This window comes from Myotis brandtii, unplaced genomic scaffold, assembly GCF_000412655.1.
Source record: "Myotis brandtii unplaced genomic scaffold, ASM41265v1 scaffold18, whole genome shotgun sequence".
Lineage (NCBI taxonomy): Eukaryota > Metazoa > Chordata > Mammalia > Chiroptera > Vespertilionidae > Myotis > Myotis brandtii.
The window spans coordinates 8,269,795-8,275,794 of NW_005356674.1; the positions used below are offsets into that span (position 1 = coordinate 8,269,795).

The window sequence follows — 6,000 nt, forward strand, 5'->3', positions numbered from 1 at the left end:
GTCAGTGAATTTCGCTTCCGGTGTGAAAAAGTGTGGAGGGCATGGCTGTAGGGGAAACACCACCATTGTAATACCATTTTACAAAGTCGTTTAAAAGTTGGTCAGTACCAAGCAAGCTGAGCAAAACACAGCTGAGGTTGACTCTCCACCTCTGGCTGGTCCCGTTCCCCACACCCGAGGGCTGGTGTCTCCTTCGCTTGGAACCTGATTCTGGAAGAGTGTACAGCAGAGAGGGAAGAAAGCCACAGCACCATGCCCCCCACTGTCCGGCACAAGCAGACACAGAGGCTGCCCGCCCTGTCCTGTCCAGCACTCCCGACACCGCAGGGATGGGCCAGACCAGCAATACCCCAAATGAAGCCCTTAAGTACCCCAAATGGTGTCTCCTCCATCTCAGGCTTGGCAGGCAGCCATCACACGTAGAATGCGACCTGATTTTCTAGCTCTTTGGTTCTGGCCCCGCTGAGAGCGATTTTTCTTCCTGAATTCAGCCCAGGTAGGGAGTAAGCCACACAAATGCATATTTAAAAGCTGAACTGAATTCTTATTTGGAGAGTAAGGAATTAACAGGGCTCAAGCAGGGGCCATGGTTGCCTGCTGGACTGATCTTTTCAGAGAAAGCATCTTGGTGAAATGTACAATGATCATAGAGGAAAGCCCCTTTGGGGGCCCAGGAGGGGAAATAAATAATTTATGTCAAAAACTGAATGTGAATGAGAGTAAAGATCACACACATACAACCTTTAAAAAAGTAAACATAAAAGAAAAATCTGGCTGAATTTATCTCTGTCAGTAAGAAATAGCCTAAGCCTCAGCCAAGTGTGTTGCCAATTCTTCAACTGAAAGAGACAAGAGAAATGCTTACTATAGAGTAGCACTATCAAACAAACTTCCAGCAACAATGAAAATAATCCATATCACCCTAGCTGGCTTGCTCAGTGGTCAGAGTGTTGGCCCATAGACTGAAGGGTCGTGGGTTCAATTCCGGTCAAGGGCAGGTACCTGGTTGCAGGTTCAATTCCCCTTCACCAGTTGGGGCATGTGCAGGAGGCAACAAATCAATGTGTCCCTCTCACATGGATGTTTCTCTCTGTGTGTCTCTCCCCTTCCCTTCCACTCTCGCTAAAAATCAACGGAAAAAATATCCTCAGGTGAGGATTAACACACACACACACACACACACACACACACACACAATCTTTATCTGTGCTGTCCAATTCCGCAGGCAATAACCACATGTTGAGCACTTGGAAGGTGGCTAGTGAGACTGGGGAACTGGATTTTTAATTTTTTATTTTCATTTTAATTCATTTCCATGTAAACAGCCACAGGTAGCTAGGGGCTACTGTATGGGACGGCTCAGCTACAGACACTCAAACCAAACAGCTGGCAATGTCTTTCATTTCCTACAATAAAATTACAATCCTAATCAACCAATAATATCTTAAATTGTCACCAAAATTAGCACCTCTATACAGGCCCCAGCTGCCCCAAACTCAGCAAGCTTAAAACAAAAAGGAAAAGGACTAAAGACAGTGATTTGGTTGTGTCATTGCCTGGGACTGTGTTCTGCCTATCCAGTTTACATTTCTACCATATTATGGCTTTGCCTATTTGGAAATCTGTGCTTGTGAACGGAATACGCATTTGGGAAACCAGAACGTCACAGTCTCTCCCCTTAACGTCTGGGAAACATCAAAATGTGAACTTAGGGCAACTTACTTAACCTCGCTAAGCTTCAGTTTCCTCGAGGCTAAAGAGCAGATAATAATAGTGCTGGCCTCGCGGTAGGATTAAATTCAGAGACTACAGCAGGTAAGGTGCCTAACAGTGCCTGGCAAGGAGTAAGCAGCTGGCAAGTGGTCACTATAATTATTATTTCGTGAATAACAATAGTAAAATCTGCAATAAAATAAGAACGGTGGGTGCTGCTCCTACGAAAGTTTGCAGTCGGCAAAGTTTTCCTGAGCCCCATCACTTTGAACCTGTTTCCCAGGCTACCATGTAAAGTGGCATCGAGTAAAGGGTGTCTGGGGCCCTGAGTCTCGGCACTCACTGTGCCTCTCCAGAGAGGTGCTCACCTAGTGGGTACCATGCGTCCCAAGCATCGTTCAGCCAACGTTTATTGTGTCCCTACTGTGTGGCAGGCATGTGCTAGGCCAGTGATGGCGAACCTTTTGAGCTCGGCGTGTCAGCATTTTGAAAAACCCTAACTTAACTCTGGTGCCGTGTCACATATAGAAATTTTTTGATATTTGCAACCATAGTAAAACAAAGACTTATATTTTTGATATTTATTTTATATATTTAAATGCCATTTAACAAGAAAAAATCAACCGAAAAAATGAGTTCGCGTGTCACCTCTGACACGCGTGTCATAGGTTCGCCATCACTGTGCTAGGCTATGGAGGAAAACAATCCGCAGAGTGCACTGTCTCAAGGCTCTTCACCATCTGCAACGCTTGGCCCCCACTGAGACACCTCGGGGAGATGTAAAAACTTCATCCTGGGGTCCCTCGCAGGCAGGGAGGCTCCATTCTTGTTTCCTGGACCAGCAGAGCCCAGGTTCAGCTGCTGGCCCCCAGAGAGGAATGGCGATATAAGGGGACCTGAGGGGAACCAGTCCATTTTTTCAGCAGGGACAGTAAGGGGGGTGTTGACAGGCCATGTTTTCACCGACAGGCCAAATCACATTAACAGGAAATCTGTTCTGAGCCTTCAAAAGGCCAAACCCGATCTTCCTCACAGAGCAAACACAACCCCTTTCAACAAGCTGCCGGAGCCGGTGAAATCCAAGGGGACACTCCACCAAGTTCACACCAACCAGACCAATCTGCCCGAAATCCCCCAGGAGTCTCTAAACAGAAGTTTAGTGGAATTCTGTGGAGTTCAGGGGTTATTTTTCTTTATACAGAAAGCGCTCAGTCAACCTTCTTTCACAACCAAGTGTACGTTTCCCTATGGAATTCCCTTCTCTGAAGATTTCTAAAAACAAAATATTCCTCTGATTGCCTGCCATGATTTAACTGTAAACGCATTTACTGGCAGAGTTGGGGATTTCTCACAGCTCCTCCACCTTTGAAAACAACATGTTCCACGCCGTCTCAGGTGGGCCCAATTTCTGGGCCCCTCTGGCCCCAGAAGAACACTAGTTAAATCACACTTGTATTCTAAAACCTCACACTTGTACTCTTGATGATGGGAATGTAAAATGGTATAAGCATGTTGGGGAAAGGTCTGTTCGTTTCTTGGGAGGTTCTAAGACCAAGCAATTCCACTCCTAGACATTTACCCACAAGAAATGAGAACATATGTCCCTAGGAAGACTTGGACACAAATATTCATAGCACCTTTATTCACAATACCCCTCCCCCCCAAAAAAAAAACTGGGAATAAGTCATGTGTCCATCAGCAAAGGAAAATATAAACAAATTGTGGCATAGACATAACCTGGCCTATAACTCAGCAATAAATAGAGACCAAATGACTGAACATCCAACATGAATGAATCTCAACATCATGCTGAGTGAAAGAAGCCTTACACAACACTGTAGAATCCCACTTACATGAAGTTCAAGAACAAGTTAAAGGAACCCAGAGTGAAAAGCAATCAGTGGTATTTGCCACGGAAAGGGTGGGGACAGGGACTGACTGGAAATGGGGATGAAGGGACTTTCTTGGATGATGGTAATATTCTCCTTCTTGATAGACAGTAATATTCCCCTTCAAATGACAGGGGTGGGGAACCTTTTTTCTGCCAAGGGCCATTTGGGTATTTACAACATCATTTGCTTAATATAATTCACTTAATATACATTTATGTTGTTATGAAAAAAGCTCCTAGATTTATTGAATTTCGAGTCCCGCCTGTGGTTGCCTTGGCAGGGCCAGACCAAATGATTTCAAGGGCCTTATACGGCCCGCAGGCTGGACGTTCCCCAACCCCTGGGTTGTATATACAGGTGTAAAAATCAGTCAAAATATGACACAAATGTTACTCTCAAGATTTTTGCATTTCGCTATACATATATAAATTATACCTTAAGAAAAATCATGAATATACACTGAACTCTAAATAATAAAGTGGGTGCTGAAATGTTCAGGAGTGACCTGTATCAAAGTCTGTAATTTACTTTAAAATGAGTAAAACAGTAAGTCTGACTGATAATGGATAGAGGGATGAATAGATGGAGAGATGGGCAGTCAAACCCAGATAGCAAAATCACAGGCCCTAGGTGTAGGCATTTGGATGGTCACCGCGGTTGCAATTTTCCTACATTTTCTAAAATGACATGGGCAGGGGAAAGAGTCCTACTGCGCTCTCCTTAGCCCACCACATCAGAAATTTGGCAAGGCTCTCGTGCCCACCCAGCCACAGCTCCACATCATTTCAGCGCTGCTGAAAAGCGAAGATTGCAAGAACACGAGCAGCTTTACAGGAACTCACATCACTCATGCCAAAGATTTTCTGCCTGTTTCCCTACAGACAAAGCAATGATTTGAATGTAAGCCAAAAATTCCTTCTCAAGAGGGAGAAAAAGGACACACAGACTTGTATTCCCAATTTGTTCTCCTTCCATGCCTGCACCCAATCCATTAGCTAACTGTCCAACACTCCACTTCCATTTGCCCCATGCCCATGCAGCCAAAGACAAACAAAGAAAAACCAACCCCGCGACCTGTTCTACAAATGCAGCCAGAGGATGACGTCCCAGCTCTCCGGCCAGATACCCCACTGGAGGCAAAAGAGGATGCAGAGCTCCTCTGAGGTTAAAGTGATTTCACTGAGGTTAGCACACACATGCACCGAGAGCCCCAAACAACTTGTTGCTTAATCCCTCTGCCGGGTTTGGTGACATCTGGGGTCACTTGAACTTAGTGGGGAATTCAGATGTTCAGAGGTACATTTCAGGAGTCCCGGTGGCTAGGGATACGTGGGGTGCACAGCGTGAGCTACCCACAGACCCAGAGGTCGCTCACATTACGCTGGCCTTCCTTCCTGGCAGGGCCTCACTTATCCTGAGATGACACACAATAGCAGGGGCTGCAAGACGCCTAGCCTGACTGCCAGCCCAGCATCTGAAAACAGCTGTACCAATTACAAGAGACTGTTGCTGGAAACCAGGGCAACCACTCAAATGTAGGGATTTGCGCCAGACTTTTGGGAGAGAAAAAAAATACTTTTTGTTTGTTTGTTTTGAAACCCCCTAACAAACTCACTGACACCACCCAGGGTCCCTGGGAACTACCCACAAGCACACAGGGCGGCCCAGCGTGTGTGCAACAGGGCACGCGCCTGGGTCTCGCACTTGGCCTCCAGGCTGTTCTTACTGCCAAACACAGCGAGATACAGGTGAAGGGCAAGCGCCTTGGCCCAGGAGGAGGGGGTGCCTGCCTGACAACTGGGTTTCCTAAAATATAAGCTGCCACCACCCCATCCTGATCCAGTCCCACCCTGGCGTCCCTTGAACCTAGGAAAGTAGGTTAGGTCGAAGGAAGAAACCCCTTACAAAGGGGAAATGCCCGTTTTCAGCGCTGGGGACTCCCCCAGTCCCTGGTATCTGAGCCTCTACTGGCTGCGGTGCTTCCTCTGAACGCGTCCGCTCCCACCCATCCATCATTCCTACCCCGGGAGCAAACCCACCTCCTAGGGCGCACGCAAAAGGGCAACCGGAGCCGCCTCCACCCCACCCCACGCTCTCTCCCTCCTGAACCTACATCCGTGGCCAGCGCCAGCCTGATCTTTGCAGAGGACTCCCTGCAGCCTTGTCCGACCTAGACCCACCTGTAGCCTGGAAGCTTCCTCTCTGATTCCTTCCCAGGAGTCCCCGAGCCTGCAAAACCCACGACCCCCAACAGATTGCTCGGGTGCCTCTCCGCACAGCGCGCCGGGGATGGTTTTCTCCCCAATAAAGTTGGCCCAAGACTGCTGTGTCCCACGGATCGGCCCGACCCCAGCCAAACTCGGGCCGGAGGTGCGCGGGGGGAGGGGGAGTTGCG

General features: G+C 47.7%; 1 protein-coding gene across 1 annotated transcript in view; it reads right to left on the reverse strand.

Annotated features, from left to right (window-relative positions):
* The window catches only part of RFTN1 (raftlin, lipid raft linker 1), a 180,604-nt gene that overhangs the window by 174,253 nt on the left and 351 nt on the right, over positions 1-6,000 (reverse strand). The gene's annotated exons all lie outside the window — the stretch shown is intronic.